Genomic DNA, 16,838 nt, shown 5'->3' on the forward strand with positions numbered 1-16,838 from the left:
GTGGTCTAGGCAAGAAGGCAAGATTAGCAAATGTGAAACGATCAGAGAAACAACACAAGGTGGATCCTAAAATAGGCTCCATAGATGATAAATATTGTGGGGAATGCTTTCCAAAGTGCATTTTCTAGAAATGTAGTTCGTTGGAGTGTTATTATGTCTTTTAAAAAATATTCAGGAGTTAGAGTTCATTTGTGAAGCATTGGGCTCAGCACTGTTAATTTTGTTTCTCTGCTGCAGGACTTGTCAGGACCTTTACTCTCCTAACCTGCCTGACACCTTCCATACCGCATTTGCTTCATTACAAAATGCCATTGGTTGTAAGATGCCCCATTTATTTCATAATAACTTTCCCAGGAAATAAACATTTTCACATTTCATATGTATCAAATGAAACAGGTGCTGATTTCCAAAGCATTAATAGGTGGATATCAAAGAAATCAGTTAGGCAGGGTTTCCCAAAACTTTGGACCAAGGAACCATCTTATGCAGGACTGGTGCTCCTCAGAAAAATCTTTGTAAACCATTGGTTGGAGGAGAAAGCTGCTTCAGACCTGGGGAAGCCAAAGGGACATGGTTGGGGCAGGGGCAGCCTGGAATTGGGTCCCAAATTCTGGACAGGAGAGGCTGAGGGGAAGAGAGAAGGAAGAGGAGGATGGGTGCTGGAGACCATTAAAGGGCTGCATCCTGCCCTCAGGACTGGGTCCCACCTAGCACCCCATCATGAAGGGGGAAGAAGAGGACATTCTCAGGACAGGCTTCCCCACAGCATCTGGCTAAATGCTGAAGACAGTCCAGGGGGCAAGACTCCACACCTCACAGTCTGTTATGGAGACAGTGCAGCCAGCAGTTTCAGCCCAGGCCAGGTACTGTGGCAGGGGAAATGCGGCCTCTGTGAGAGCCCAGAGGAGGGTGCCCCTCCTGTCTGGGAAGTGGTCAGAGAAGGCTTCCTGGAAGAGGTAGCTTTTAAGCCACCTGAAGGATGGGGGGAGGTGCACGTTATTAGCAATAGTAGCCTAGATGTTTGGGTAGAGCACAGAGCACTGGGGGAACTGAGAGCAGTTCAGTTTAGTGGGAGAGGAGGGGCCTCGTGGGAAGCAGGGAGCAATAAGGGAAAAGGTGAACAAAAGCCAGGTCCTGGAGGACCCCGAAGACCATGAGAGGACATATGGATCTCACCATGCAGGCAGACATGGTGGGCATAGGTTTAAGACCATGGGCTCTGGAGACAGGCCACTCCCTGTCCAAATCCCTGCTACAGATATCCTAACTGTGTGACCTTGGGCAAGTTACTTTCCAGCACTAAGCCTCAGTTTTATCATCTGTAAAATGGGAGTGATGACAGTACCCATTGCACAGTTGTTGTGAGGATTATATAGGAAAGTGAATGCCAAGTACCTGGGCTGGAGCAGACTATTATTATTAAAGGGCATTGGCCCCGGCCCTGGAGTTGGACAGGTGAAGTCTGGCTCCTTCACATGTTAGCTGAGGGCCTCGCCGCCTCCCTGGACCTCCGTTTTTCACCTGTTCAAAGGAGAAGATGTTACCTGTCCAACCTCCCACACTGGGTGCAGAAAATCAGAGTGTGGGAAAGAGCTTTGAAAAAGATGCATTACAAGAGAAAAAAGTCCGGGCGGGAGGTGGGAAGCAACCTAGAAGAGAACTCACAAACCTAACGATAGTTGCTCTGATCGAGGAGTGGGATTGTGGATGATTTTTTTTAACCTCTTTCTTTCCATGGTATGTTTTAAAAAGAAATTTTTTTGAGTTACCCTCGTTAATAGGAGAAAAATTAAAGTGTCAGTCAGCACAGTTATTATCTTTATCTTTCTTTCTAAATTCCTGCCCTTCCTTAAATCTATAAATGTTCCTCTCATTTACATCAACTGCTCCCTCTTTAGTTGTGGGGAAACACCTGCAAACCCATCTCTCTCATCACACAACGTGTTAGAGAAAGAGATCCAGCCTGAGGTCCTTAACCACAGGGCCTGCTGGGCCCCCCTTAGCAACATGCCATCACATACAGGCTCTGCCTCTCTTAGCTGGTCTGTGGTGCGACCCTCAGACCACCAGGCACACCCTCAGAACCCAGCAACTTCCCCCCACGGGAGGTGGGGGCACTTTGAGCCCCGAGACTCCATCTGGATGTGGGACCAACCTCAGTGTTGCTAAGCGTGTGGGGTTTCCATGAGGATCACTTGGAATCGTGGATGAGCAGGGGCCTCATACGCATGTGGGAGGGGTTGGCAGAGCTGGTTGGTATGGGAGGTCATTGGCAGTCCCACCTGCTCTCCCGCTCAGGGTGTAAGTGGTTAATATCACGGGTCCAGGAGACGCACTATCCTGACAGACAAGAGGTAAGAGATTGCAGGGCCCTGAGTCAGTTTGTGTCCACCACAAGGTTGACCCTCAGCCACCGACCACAGAGCTAACACTGGAGCCCAAGGAAGGGCCTGCCCAGCCGGTGCTTCATTCCAGCTCCCGGCGTGGCCAACCAGAAAGGAAGAGGAGTCACGGGAAGCTGGGAGGCCCTGCAGGAAGGCTTGCATCCAGGTGGCTGCTGAAAATCTCACTCATCTTTGCCCTTGGAGGCAAAGCAGCACTCCTTTGCCATGCCTCTTGATGATAAGTACCTAGAATATTAAAAATCATTTACACTTTTTTGGTTCCACTTCTTGGAATCTATTCCAAGGAAACGATCAAAATTACAGAAATGGCTACCTGCATAAAGATGTTCTGTGCAGCCTTATTTATAACTTGGAGAAAGGGAAGTAATCTTTATGTTGAACAATTGGGACATAAAATTGAGATAGTGGAGTAAATTGTACTCTGCCTTCTAACTGTCATGCAGACAGTAAAAATATTGTCATGAAGACTTTGTATAGATAAGGGAAAATGATTATAGTACAATGTTAAACTAAAAATTAGAAGAGTATATGCAGAAATACAGAGGATCATGAGGGATTACTACAAGCAACTATATGCCAATAAAATGGACAACCTGGAAGAAATGGACAAGTTCTTAGAAATGCACAACCTTCCAAGACTGAACCAGGAAGAAATAGAAAATATGAACAGACCAATCACAAGCACTGAAATTGAAACTGTGATTAAAAATCTTCCAATAGGGCTTCCCTGGTGGCGCAGTGGTTGAGAGTCTGCCTGCCGATGCAGGGGACACAGGTTCGTGCCTTGGTCCGGGAAGATCCCACATGCTGCGGAGCGGCTGGGCCCGTGAGCCATGGCCACTGAGCCTGCGCGTCCGGAGCCTGTGCTCCGCAACGGGAGAGGCCACAGAAGTGAGAGGCCTGTGTACCACAAAAAAAAAAAAAAAAAAAAAAATCTTCCAACAAACAAAAGCCCAGGACCAGATGGCTTCACAGGCAAATTCTATCAAACATTTAGAGAATAGCTAACACCTATCCTTCTCAAACTCTTCCAAAATATAGCAGAGAGAGGAACACTCCCAAACTCATTCTACGAGGCCACCATCACTCTGATACCAAAATCAGACAAAGATGTCACAGAGAAAGAAAACTACAGGCCAATATCACTGATGAACATAGATGCAAAAATCCTCAACAAAATACTAGCAAACAGAATCCAACAGCACATTAAAAGGATCATACACCATGATCAAGTGGGGTTTATCCCAGGAATGCAAGGATTCTTCAATATACACAAATCAATCAACGTGATACACCATATTAACAAATTGAAGGAGAAAAACCACATGATCATCTCAATAGATGCAGAGAAAGCTTTCGACAAAATTCAACATCCGTTTATGACAAAAACCCTCCAGAAAGTAGGCACAGAGTGAACTTTTCTCAACATAATAAAGGCCATATATGACAAACCCACAGCCAACATCATCCTCAATGGTGAAAAACTGAAAGCATTTCAACTAAGATCAGGAACAAGACAAGGTTGCCCACTCTCACCACTATTATTCAACATAGTTTTGGAAGTTTTAGCCACAGCAATCAGAGAAGAAAAAGAAATAAAAGGAATCCAAATTGGAAAAGAAGAAGTAAAGCTGTCACTGTTTGCAGATGGCATGATACTATACATAGAGAATCCTAAAGATGCTACCAGAAAACTACTAGAGCTAATCAATGAATTTGGTAAAGTAGCAGGATACAAAATTAATGCACAGAAATCTCTGGCATTCCTATACACTAATGATGAAAAATCTGAAAGTGAAATTAAGAAAACACTCCCATTTACCATTGCAACAAAAAGAATAAAATATCTAGGAATAAACCTACCTAAGGAGACAAAAGACCTGTATGCAGAAAATTATAAGACACTGATGAAAGAAATTAAAGATGATACAGATAGATGGAGAGATATACCATGTTCTTGGATTGGAAGAATCAACATTGTGAAAATGACTCTACTACCCAAAACAATCTACAGATTCAATGCAATCCCTATCAAACTACCACTGGCATTTTTCACAGAACTAGAACAAAAAATTTCACAATTTGTATGGAAACGCAAAAGACCCCGAATAGCCAAAGCAATTTTGAGAAATAAAAACGGAGCTGGAGGAATCAGGCTCCTGGACTTCAGACTATACTACAAAGCTACAGTGATCAAGACAGTATGGTACTGGCACAAAACAGAAATATAGATCAATGGAACAGGATAGATAGCCCAGAGATAAACCCACACACATATGGTCACCTTATCTTTGATAAAGGAGGCAAGAACAAACAGTGGAGAAAAGACAGCCTCTTCAATAAGTGGTGCTGGGAAAACTGGACAGCTACATGTAAAAGAATGAAATTAGAACACTCCCTAACACCATACACAAAATAAACTCAAAATGGATTAAAGACCTAATTGTAAGACCAGACACTATAAAACTCTTAGAGGAAAACATAGGCAGAACACTCTATGACATAAATCACAGCAAGATCCTTTTTGACCCACCTCCTAGAGAAATGGAAATAAAAACAAAAATAAACAAATGGGACCTAATGAAACTTAAAAGCTTTTGCACAGCAAAGGAAACCATAAATAAGATGAAAAGACAACCCTCAGAATGGGAAAAAATATGTGCAAATGAAGCAACTGACAAAGGATTAATCTCCAAAACATACAAGCAACTCATGCAGCTCAATATCAAAAAAACTAACAACCCAATCCAAAAACGGGCAGAAGACCTAAAGAGACATTTCTCCAAAGAAGATATACAGATTGCCAACAAACACATGAAAGAATGCTCAACATCATCCATTATTAGAGAAATGCAAATCAAAACTACAATGAGATATCATCTCACACTGGTCAGAGTGGGCATCATCAAAAAATCTACAAACAATAAATGCTGGAAAGGGTGTGGAGAAAGGGAACCCTCTTGCACTGTTGGTGGGAATGTAAATTGATACAGCCACTATGGAGAACAGTATGGAGGTTTCTTAAAAAATTAAAAATAGAATTACCATATGACCCAGCAATCCCACTACTGGGTATATACCCTGAGAAAACCATAGTTCAAAAAGAGTCATGTACCAAAATGTTCATTGCAGCTCTGTTTACTATAGCCAGGACATGGAAGCAACCTAAGTGTCCATCGACAGATGAATGGATAAAGAAGATGTGGCACATATATACAATGGAATATTACTCAGCCATAAAAAGGAACGAAACTGAGTTATTTGTAGTGAGGTGGATGGACCTAGAGACTGTCATACAGAGTGAAATAAGTCAGAAAGAGGAAAACAAATACCATATGCTAATACATATATATGGAATCTAAAAAAAAAAAAAAGGTCTGAGGAACCTAGGGGCAGGACAGGAATAAAGATGCAGACGTAGAGAATGGACTTGAGGACGTGGGGAGGGGGAAGGGTAAGCTGGGACAAAGTGAGAGAGGGGCATGGACATATATACACTACCAAATGTAAAATAGTTAGTAGGAAGCAGCCGCATAGAACAAGGAGATCAGCTCGGTGCTTTGTGACCACCTAGAGGGCTGGGATAGGGAGGGTGGGAGGGAGGGAGATGCAAGAGGGAAGAGATAAGGGGACATATGTATATGTGTAAATGAGTCACTTTGTTATAAAGGAGAAACTAACACACAATTGTAAAGCAGTTATTCTCCAATAAAGATGTTAAAAAATAAATAAATTAAAATTAGAAGAGGATAAAACTCTATGCCATTGTGTTAGATTGTAAAATGGTCCACCATTTTGTACGAGGACCACAAAGCTAACAGCGTAGCCCAAAGAAGAATATTTTGTAGGTCCCCCAGTAGTCTTTCCTTTCTCCCTTGAATCTGGGCTGGCCTTTGATCTGCTTGGACTAATAGAAAATGGAATAAATGGCACAGCACAGGACACCAATCCTCGGCCCTGAGAATATTTGCAGCTTCTGCTTTTCCTACTGCTCTTGGAACCAGCACCATGAGAACAGGCTCATCTAATCTACTAAGAAACACATGGCATAGTCACCCACTGTCACCCCAGCTGATAGCCAGCCAACCATGCAACATAAGAGAGGCCTTACAGGGTCACTGACTGCAGGTAGCATGAGTGAGCCAGCTGAGATCAGCCAAGCCCAGACCAGACCAGAAGAAACATCGAGCAGAATCATGAGCCACTGCTGTTGCTAAATTTGGGGGTGGTTTGTTACACAGCAATGGATACCTGATACACCAGCCTATGCTTATTCCTATGTACAGAAAAACCATTTAGAAAGGAAAAACAATCCTGGATGGAAAGATTCCAAGGTGCAAAAATAATGGATTTATTAAATGGTAGGATTACAGGTAATTAAAAAAATTATTTGTTTCAAAATTACAAGACTCTGCTTAAGCTATTTACAGTGAAAAACAAAGGCACATTTTAAAAAGTGAAAATAGGAGCTGAATTTTCCTCTCTGGAGAGTTCTAATTCAAACCTCTCTGGCATATTCCTGTTCAGAATTGGGACCTCATCATCAATTTCCTGCCTTTGGCAGATGTGGGAGGAAACTTGAGCTGCAGGGCCAGGATGGTGGGCTCTGGAGGGCTGCCCCCAGGCCCCCTCAGCCTCTCCCTTGTGGGTTTTGAAGTGAGAAGCTTGGGAACTGTTGTCTGTTTTTGGCAGCCACCTTTAGCTCCCCTCTCTGAATCCCTGTGGCATTCTCAGTCCATACAATGGAAGCAGCCCCAGGCCCCTGGTTACCTTGAATTGTTTCCCTGTGTTTGGAGAGCTCCAGAAGGAGAGCTGGCACAGCAGGATAAGCCTGGCATTTGGAGTATAAAGGCCTGGACCCCAACCCCAGCTCTGCCCTTCTTGGCTCCTGCATTCATTTCTTGGCACCTCTATGCTCCAGGGCCGGGGGTGTAGGCTGGACATTCAGAGATGAACTAGCCACAGCCTGTGCCCTAGGGAAGTACTTGGTCTTGTGGGTGAGACCTACACCCTCAAAAGCCAAAGTTAGGGTGACCACATCATTTATTGTTCAAACAGGGACATTTCGGGGAGTAAAAGGGGCTGACTACAGTCAACAGGGGCTGTCCAGGGCTAACAGGGACCTATGGTCACGCTATCCACAGCCCAGCTCCTTCATATGGAGTTGCAGTCAAGAGATGCTGTCCAGCAAACAAAAGGAATTTAAACAAATTAAAAAGAAAATCACTGCTCTCCTTTAAACACGTAAAAGTGGATACCATTCATAATTCAGAGTTACACCTCTGCTTTTCCTTTGCTCCTGAGTTTTTCATAACTGAAGCTGCTCCAAACATCTGACATGTCAAACCAGAGAGAATTTTCTAGGACACCTGGCCCACATGGATTTTCTCTCTTTCTGCCACACCCTCCCTTTCCAGCTCTTAGCTCTGTGTTACCTCTCTGCCTCTCTAAAGCCAGCTCTCTCTCTCTCCCTTCTCCAGAGGGACAGGCAGGAGGAGGGGAGGAGAATCTGAGAGTCAAGGACAAAGGGCTGACTATTTGGGGGCTGGGGAAGGAACGGGAGGTCCGCGTAGATAAATGTTATCAATCTTATTCCTGGCATACACATAGATGCTCATCCAAGACTACATTTCCCAGGCTCCCTTGCAGCTGGGTTGGACCATGTGACTAGTCTCCACAAATGGAATGTAAGGATAAGTCTTGCACGTCACTTCCAGGCCAAGGTGGTTAAGTATCAGGTATTCTATCATCCACATTCTCTCTCTGTACCCACTCCCTCCCTGCAGTCTATCAGCTGGATAACTCCAAGGTGACCTCAAGGCCACAAGACAGTGGAGCCACAAGATGTAAGGGGCCTGATTCCCCTGGCAGCCAGCTGTAGAAAAATAAAATAAAAATGGAGTCAGTATTGCTAAGAGAGCTCGCTAAAGTGGATTCAGGAGGCCATTAAGGAAGTGTGATTTATATACATAGCAGCCTGGATGGAATCTGACCTTTCGACCACTTATTGTCCTAATGAAGTCATCCAGAACATCTGCCAGAAACAAGATACTTTCCAAACTCTTACCCTAAAGTAACTTATGAAAGTCCGTCTGCTTATTGGACTCATACCCTAAACTAACTGGTGATTCCTTAAAGACAGACATTTCCTGACTTGCATCAAAGTCAAGCACAATTCTCACCAGGCAACTTTCAGCAACCTCGTGGCTTTTCGTCTTTATAAGCCTCTGACTTTTTCTCTTCCCTGGAACATTCTTTCGGTTTCACCAGAATCTGTGTCCCCCGAATTGCAATTCTTTTAATTTATTTAATTTTTGGCTGCATTGGGTCCTTGTTGCTGCGCGCGGGCTTCCTCTAGTTGTGGCGAGCGGGGGCTACCCTTCGTTCCGGCGTGCGGGCTTCTCATTGCGGTGGTTTCTCTTTGTTTCGGAGCACGGGCTCTAGGCGCGCGGGCTTCAGTAGTTGTGGAGTGTGGCCTTCAGTAGTCGTGGCGTGCGGGCTTCAGTAGTTGTGATGCGCGGGCTCAGTAGTTGTGGCGCATGGGCTTAGTTGCTCCGCGGCATGTGGGATCCTCCCGGACCAGGGCTCGAATCCGTGTCCCCTGCATTGGCAGGCGGATTCTTAACCACTGCGCCGCCAGGGAAGCCCCCCGAATTGCAATTCTTAAGACTCCAAATAAACTCTTTTCTTATTTTCAGCCTCCTGCATTGTTTTTTGGTCGACTTACCTAGAAAAGGAGCCGTACAACCAGTAGCATACATATTGGGCTTTCCAAAGGTAAGAAATGTTATTGGCGAGAGCCATTAAAATCTTGAGGTTGTTACAGCAGTTAGTCTATCCTGGCTACTTCACCTCCCTCTCAGGGCTGTTACATAGATTAAATAAAATGAATATAATGGCTTAAATGGTGCTCCTGCCCCACAATGATATATCCATGTCCAAATCCCCGAATCCTGTGAATGTGGCTTTATGAGGTGAAAGGGTCTTTGCCCATGTAAACGAAATTAAGAATCTTGAGGTCATCCTGGTTTACCTGTTACCTGTGTGGGCTCTAAATCCATTGATGACAGCCTTTATAAAACAGGAGAGTAGAAGACACAGACAGAAGAGGAGAAGGTCATGTGGAGACAGAGGCAGAGATTGGAGTGATGCAGCCACAAGCCAAGGAATGCCAGGAGCCACCAGCAGCTGGAAGAGGCAAGGAATGGATTCTCCCCTAGAGCCTTCCTAGGGAACATGGTCCTGCTGACCCCTTGATTTTGGATTTCTAGCCTCCAGAACTGTGTGACAATAAATTTCTCTTGCTTTAAGCCACCCACCCAGTTTGTGGTCACGTGTTATAACAACCCTAGGAAATGAATACAGTGAGGTGTGCACAGGGGCTAGCACAGGGCCCAGCACAAAGTAAATGATGACAGTAAAGGGTGACAAAAAAAAAATCATCCCTTGAAGGCCTCCACAGTTCCCTCCTTAGAGACAGGTCTTCTAGGAGGTTGTGTCCACAGAGAGCAGGAACAATTGAAATCTGTATTGTTAATTCCCAGAGAAGTTTCTAACGAAGCTCATAATAGTATTTGCACTGAGAGTAAATGTAGACCTTGAGCTTTGTGGGAGCAATTTAAAGATGACAGACATACATTTTCATTAATGTGTGACCAAAACGATTAAAAAGCCTCTCTCTGCAGCATCTCTTTTTAAATGCCTGCGGAAGCAGCTACTGGGACCGTCTGCCTGGGGCAGACTAAAAACCAGCCTCAGGCAAAGGGATGTGAGTCCTTGGACCTTCGGGAAGGCCATTCCGAGTCCCTCTCGAGGCTGGGGTCCAGAAGGGGTTGGGAGACACTTCACAGGACCTTCCTGAAAGCAGATGTGACGTAGCAAAGAAAAGGCCATGCAGGGGCAGTGGAGTGGCCAGCTGCTTACGACTCTGGAGATGTTTGTTCAGTAAGGTAGCACCAGTCACATGTGGCTATTTAAATTTAAATTCATTACAATGAAATAAAATTAAAAATTTAGTTCCCCACTCATGTGAGCCACTTTTCATGTGCACAATAGCCATATGTCACTAGAGGCTACCACATTGTATGGCTCAAATTTATAGAACTTTTCCATCATCACAGAAAGTTCTATTGGACCACCCTGCTTAACCAGGAGGCTCTGTGAGTTACCAGCACTGTGACCTCAGACAAGTAGGTCTCCGCTGTCTCTGCCTCAGTGTCCCCATCTACAAAATGAGGATAATGACAGTATTTACATCATAGGATCAGGATCAAATGAGATACTAGATCCCAGTGCTCAGCTCAGTGCCTGACACGTGTTAGTGCTCAGTAATTGAGAGTGTTCCTTATGGGTAGAGAAATAACCTACAGCAGAGAAGTAAGGCAAGCACATGGCCGGGGAGTCAGGAGTTATGGGCTCCAGGCTAGGTTCTGATATTTACCAGAGGCTGTAGAGAAAGACCATAGTTCCAATTCCTGCTCCATCAAAGCTGTGTGGCTTTGGGTAAGTCACTTCCCCTCTCTGAGTTCATATGGCTTACCAATAGAAGGGAAGTTTGTATCTTATAGGATCCTACACTTCCAGGAAAAGAGAAGGGCTTTCAAAGCATAATATTCTTTGACCCCGATCCCTGCTTTTAGAAATCTTTTGGAAGAATCAGAGAAGTGAGCAAAGATTAAAGTTCAAAGATCATCATTAGAGAATAGCTAATAACAACAAAGACTTGAAATTAGCCTAGATTTCTCCTAATAAGAAAATCAACACTTTAGGGCATATCTGTATGATGAACTATTATAGACATGCCACATCATTTTGTAAAATATTACCTAAAAGGGAAAGTGTTTCTATTTAAAAAAAGAACTTATTTAAAATTATACAGTGTATTCCTAAATTGACTTTTAGAAAGCATTCGCATCTATCTGTAGAATAGAATCCACCAATATTTTGAAAGTATTTTCTTCAAGATGCTGGGCCTTCATTGCTTCTCCTTTTCACCTTTCTGTATTTATCAGATTCTCTAAAACTTGCCTCTATTAATTTGTAAATGGAAAACCTTACACATGCAGATAGCTGATGACCTAGATGGTCTCTGAGGGCCCTTGGAGGGCTGACATTCTATGACTCAGCAAACGGGTGGGAATAATCTGTTTACAGTTCAAAGCCCCCCACCATGCAGGGAGGTGGAAGGCAGTGGGTGAGGGCATGTCATTCAGTCTTTGGACTCCATCCTGACAGGTGTCACTGAAAGCAGCTGATGCAGATTGAGGCCCTGAATCTTGCCAGAAAAAAGGAGAGTCCAGACATCCTGTTCACCCCTGACCACACACAGTAGACAAGTCATGAATGTGACGTCAATGACTGTGGGAAGGAGTGAACTGTAAACCAGCAGGGACAGGAGTTCGCTATGTGCTGGTGCTGTGCTAATTGCTTTCATAGGTTCTTTTCTTTTAAATCTTTAAAAAAGGAAATTTGGGACAAATAAAATTTTCTTTTCCAATAAAAATATGAAGAACTGTTTAACTTTGCTAGTAATTTAACCAAAGCAAATTAAAACTGGAACTAAAGACTTTTCACCTAGCCAAGAGGCAACTCTTTCTATGTTTTTTTTTTTTTTCCGCTGCGCCATGCGGCTTGCAGGATCTTAGTTCCCTGACTAGGGACTGAACCCAGGCCACTGCGGTGAAAGCGCTGAGTCCTAACCACGGGACTACCAGGGAATTCTCAAAAGGAGACTATTTCTAAATTTAATAGTGTCAAGTACTGGTGAAGATGTGTGGAATCTACCACTCTCGTGTGCTGGCTGTGTACACACATTTATCAATTGGTATGAATGTTCTGGAAAAAAATATACCGTAAGTATCAAAATCTTAAAAATGTAGAAATCTGTTGCTCTAGAACTGTTGCTTGGAGGCCTGGTCTTTATTCTAGGGAAATAGTCAGAAATGGGCAAAAATTATATGCAAAGAGTATTGAGTGCGGCTGTCATCCGCTGGAGGTACAAATGAGCCGCATTTATTGTGATTTACTAATGCTTCAGCTCAGAGCTCTCACCCGACTCCCACAGGTATTCTTAGGGGGTTGCAGGGACTCCCCCATGTACTTAGGCACCCTTTGCTCCCACCTGCTTGTTGGTTCTCCCGCCCAAAAGTCACCTAGGGGAGATGGACTCATATCCTCCTGTGTGACCCCCAGACCCACTCCCACTCTTCTCCAGACTGTTCTCTGCCCTGGAGGCTGACCATAGGACTACATCGAATCTACCAACTACATTCAGTCAGTGGGGCTGTGAAGATCAGAAGACAGGTCTCCGGACAGCGAGGTCAGCTCTTCATTACCCAGCTGCCCCCTGAGGGTCTCAGGCTGGAGGTACCCCTCTCAAGGAGACTCTATTTCTGATGCTGACACAGCCCCCTTCCCTCCTCCCCCAGCCCATCGTGACCAGCCCCCAGGGTACTGCACTATTCCCTGTGCTTCCCTACACCCTGCCCACACTTTTGCAATAGTTCCTAAGACCTCCTTGAATCTCCCAATTTGTGCGTCCTCTGAAGTGGGGTGCGGGAAAACCGGCTCTCCAAAAAACAAACGTCCTGATTTGCAGTGCTTGTAGATTTCCGTGGTATAAATACTCGCACCGTGGCTGATGACCAGCTCCCAGTGTTTTAACAACTGGGTGACAACGGCTCAGCACACCAGCGGGCCTGCCTTTTCTGGGGACTCTGACTGGTGCAGTAGTGTCCGGACACTGCCTCTGCTGCAGCTGTCTTCAGCAATGATGCAGATTCCCTTTCTAGGGGGACACTGCCCAGGGCCACAGCGTCACTCTGAGCCCTCTGTTCTTATCACCCTAGAGTCTGAGTCCCACAAACTATGGCATGAAAAGAGCTCCATCTGCCTACATCTACCTACCTCTCTTTCTCTCTCTCTCTCTCTTTCTCCCCTTCCCCTCCCCCTCAGTCTTAAATCAGGCTGGGGCAGGGCTAGGAAACTGACAACCTGCTGCCATCTTCCACCTCAATGGCTTCCACTTCAATCTCTATCCCCAGGTTCTGATTCCTAAACTGTGTCCTTATAGATCCAACCTCCTGTGTACCTGTCAACTCAGAGAAAATGACTTCGGATGCCAGTGAGGGTGAGGGTCGGGGTGGAATAGGTCTGATAACCAGCAGAGGGCAACTCTGAGTTCCAACAAACAAGCACCATTCTTAAATATCCCACAATGGCATGATCAAATATATTATGGTTTACCCATAAAATGGAATATTATACAACCTTAAAAAATGTCTTATGAGGGCTTCCCTGGTGACGCAGTGGTTGAGAGTCCGCCTGCCAATGCAGGGGACGGGTGCGTGCCCCGGTCCGAGAGGATCCCACATGCCGCGGAGCGGCTGGGCCCGTGAGCCATGGCCACTGAGCCTGCGCGTCCGGAGCCTGTACTCCGCAACGGGAGAGGCCACAACAGTGAGAGGCCCGCGTACCGCAAATGTCTTATGGGATGGGAAAATGATTATAATATTGTGTTATAGTAAAAAGCAAGATTTTTTTTTTCCTGGGCAAATGCTACAGTATGGAAGAAACTTGAGGACATTATGCTAAATGAAATAAGCCAGACACAGAAGGACAATGACCGTATGATTCTATTTATATGAGGTATCTAAAGGAGTCAGACTCACAGAAGCAGAAAGTAGAATGATGTTTGCCAGGGCCTGGGAGGAGCCGAAAGTCGGCAGTTGTTTAGTGGGTACCACGTTTCAACTCTGCAAGATGAAAACTTCTAGAGATCAGTTGCACAACCATGAGAATATAGTTCCTCCACTGAACCGTACACTAAAAACACGGTTAAGAGGGTAAACAAAATTTTTCAAGTAAGAGATTTTTTTTTTTTCCAAGCCAAACAACAACAAAATCCCAAGATTCTCTATTTATTCCTTTGGGTGTTAGAGATGTGGCAGTGAACAGGAACGGCTCTTGCTCCGGATCTCAGGAAGCTTCCATCCCTATGGGTGATCTGTTAATGGAGAATGCACGCGAATAAATGTGAAATTACAGAAGGGAAGCGCCGTGGAGGCGGTGCACGCAGTGCTCTGAGCAGGTTAAATCAGAGCACTGACCCGGCCCAGTAGCTGAGGGGGGTGGCTAAGGGCACAGGAGGTGAGGTGAGGACCCCAGGAGTGAGTCCCGCTGGAAAGGAAGAGCTCACCAGCAGCTGGGGCCAGAGGGGGCATGCTCTCTGGAGAGAGAGCACCTGCACCCTTTTATGAGTGTCTGGAAGGATGCATGCCCCGTCCCCTCACCAGCAATTCCCTCCGAATGGCGTGGCGAGGTTATTATTGAGCCTTCATCTTCCTCCTGTCCTTTTCTGTTGCCCACCTTTTCCACAGTGAGCTTAGATGATTTTGCAGAAAGGAAAAGGCATAAAAAAAAAAAAAATCTCACCTTACTTCACAGATGGACTGCAGGGCTCTTGACCTATGTTCCTCCTTGTTTCAAAGAGGACTTCAAGCTGCTTACAATTATGTTTACAATACAGCAGGCTAAAATGCCTTGTCGTTAAGTAAGAAAAATGCAGCGAGGGGAAAAAGTGGCTAGAAGAGTCAGGAGAAAGGAGCGAGGTAGCCCTTCACTCACAGGGAGAGAGCCTGTCCTGCTCCCCGGCGGCAGGGCTCGCCTTGTCATTTGATTCGAATATTGGCATTTCATTGTCTGTTTTTGTATTGATACTTTGTCTTCTCAACTCTATTGAAAAATCTTTTGTTGTGATTTATTCTGCTCCTCATTACTCTCTCTCCCTTAAAACATGTTATTTTATCTTTTCTGTTGTGACTTTTCGCAGTGTTAAAAATCCATCCTCGCTCCTCTGCAAGGAAGGAGACACATCTGACCCACAGGTCAGCACAGTGACAGATTCACAGCCTCTGCACAGCAGGCCCTCAAATGTCTGTGAGCGAATGGCTTATCTAGGGCTGAGAGCTACTCACACCCTCCCCCCGGCAGCACTCAGCCAGTGACACACCCTCAGCAGGGGCTCAGGACACGGGTTGCCAGTTTGATTTATGGGACTTCTCATCCCAAGTGGCCACACAGAATAGATGTTGATTCAAAGGGTTTACATAAGTAAGTGGGTACACAATCCAGAAAGGGCTATAGACCGAGTAGAAGGGGTGTGTGAAGCAGCTGAAGCAGACGTCATAAAGAAATGCTGGTCCTCTTGAAAACAGCATCTGGGGGAGTCATGGAGGGACAAGGATGGGCTGCGGAGCCAGCAAGCACAGGTGCACATCCGGCTCCATCACATCACATGCCAGGGGAGTGACCTTGGGCAAATAACTGAAACAAGAAGACCTCTTGTGAGGACTGCCCAGAGGAACGTATGTGTGTATGTACTTGTGTATGTGTATGCATACATGTGTATATGTATATGCATGTGTACGTGTGAGTGTGTCTATGTCTATCTGCATATGCATATGTGTTTGTACATGCATATGTGTGTATGCATGTGGATGTGTATACATGTGCGTATGTGTATTGCATAGCACATGCACATGTGTATGCACACACATGCATATATATGTACATGGATATGTGTACATGTGTATATACACATGGATGTGTTTGCATCAGGTGTATGCATACGTGTGTATATGTGCACGCATGTGAATGCACACATGCAAGTACATGTGCACACACGTACCGGTGTATATGCGCGCACACATGTGTGTATGCATATGTGTATGCATATGTGTTTGTGTATGTATGCACACACACATGCATGTATATGTGTATTGGCATATATATATGAATCACGCCCTGGCACAAGTAGATGATTGATAAATGAAAATGCCCTCCTATATCACTGCCCTTCTATTCCTTTTGTGCAGCAGTGAACAACCTGATAGAAGACTATACAGAGCATTTCTAAAGCTCCCCCATCACATGTCATACAGCAATCTCAGGCTTTTTAATCCTGGTTCTGTACTACCTCTGTCACCAGCAACAATAACAGTTCCCCTTCCAAATCACTTACAACATGTTCCCGTTACTATGGCTGCATAACAAATTCCCCCCAGAACATAAGGGCATAAAACAACCACTTAATTTGCTCATATGTTTTGTGGATGGGGAATTCATCGAGGGTGCAGAATGGTGGCTGATGTCTGAGGCCTCAGCTGGGGGACTTGAAGGCTGGGGCCTGGAGTCATCTGCAGGCTCCTTCACTTACATACCTGGGAGGTGCTGTTTGCTGACTGAGAGAGAACTGAGCTGGGGCTGTCAGGAGGAACACCTACACGGGGCCTCTTGGCTTCTTCACAATACGGACAGTGTCCGGCGAGAGCGTGCCCAGTGAGAGCTGTACCACAGTTTACGACTTAGCCTTGGGAATCACAGTGTCACTTCCGCCACATTCTATCCGCAAGACAGTTACAACGCTCTGCCAGG

At 45.2% G+C, this 16,838-nt stretch overlaps 1 protein-coding gene across 2 annotated transcripts in view; it reads right to left on the bottom strand.

Annotated features, from left to right (window-relative positions):
* Positions 1 to 16,838, bottom strand: part of KCNIP1 (potassium voltage-gated channel interacting protein 1) — a 370,998-nt gene that overhangs the window by 306,832 nt on the left and 47,328 nt on the right. Inside the window, exon 6 of one of the 2 annotated variants that reach the window (XR_003428273.1) lies at positions 14,038 to 14,409. The exons of the other annotated variant lie outside the window; for it this stretch is intronic. The gene's annotated coding sequence lies outside the window, so the exon portion shown is untranslated. Of the gene's footprint in view, positions 1 to 14,037; positions 14,410 to 16,838 lie in introns of those variants that run through there. 2 annotated transcript variants of the gene reach the window in all.

This window comes from Aethalodelphis obliquidens, unplaced genomic scaffold, assembly GCF_003676395.1.
Source record: "Aethalodelphis obliquidens isolate GAN/ISIS:26980383/991018 unplaced genomic scaffold, ASM367639v1 scaffold52, whole genome shotgun sequence".
Classification (NCBI taxonomy): domain Eukaryota; kingdom Metazoa; phylum Chordata; class Mammalia; order Artiodactyla; family Delphinidae; genus Aethalodelphis; species Aethalodelphis obliquidens.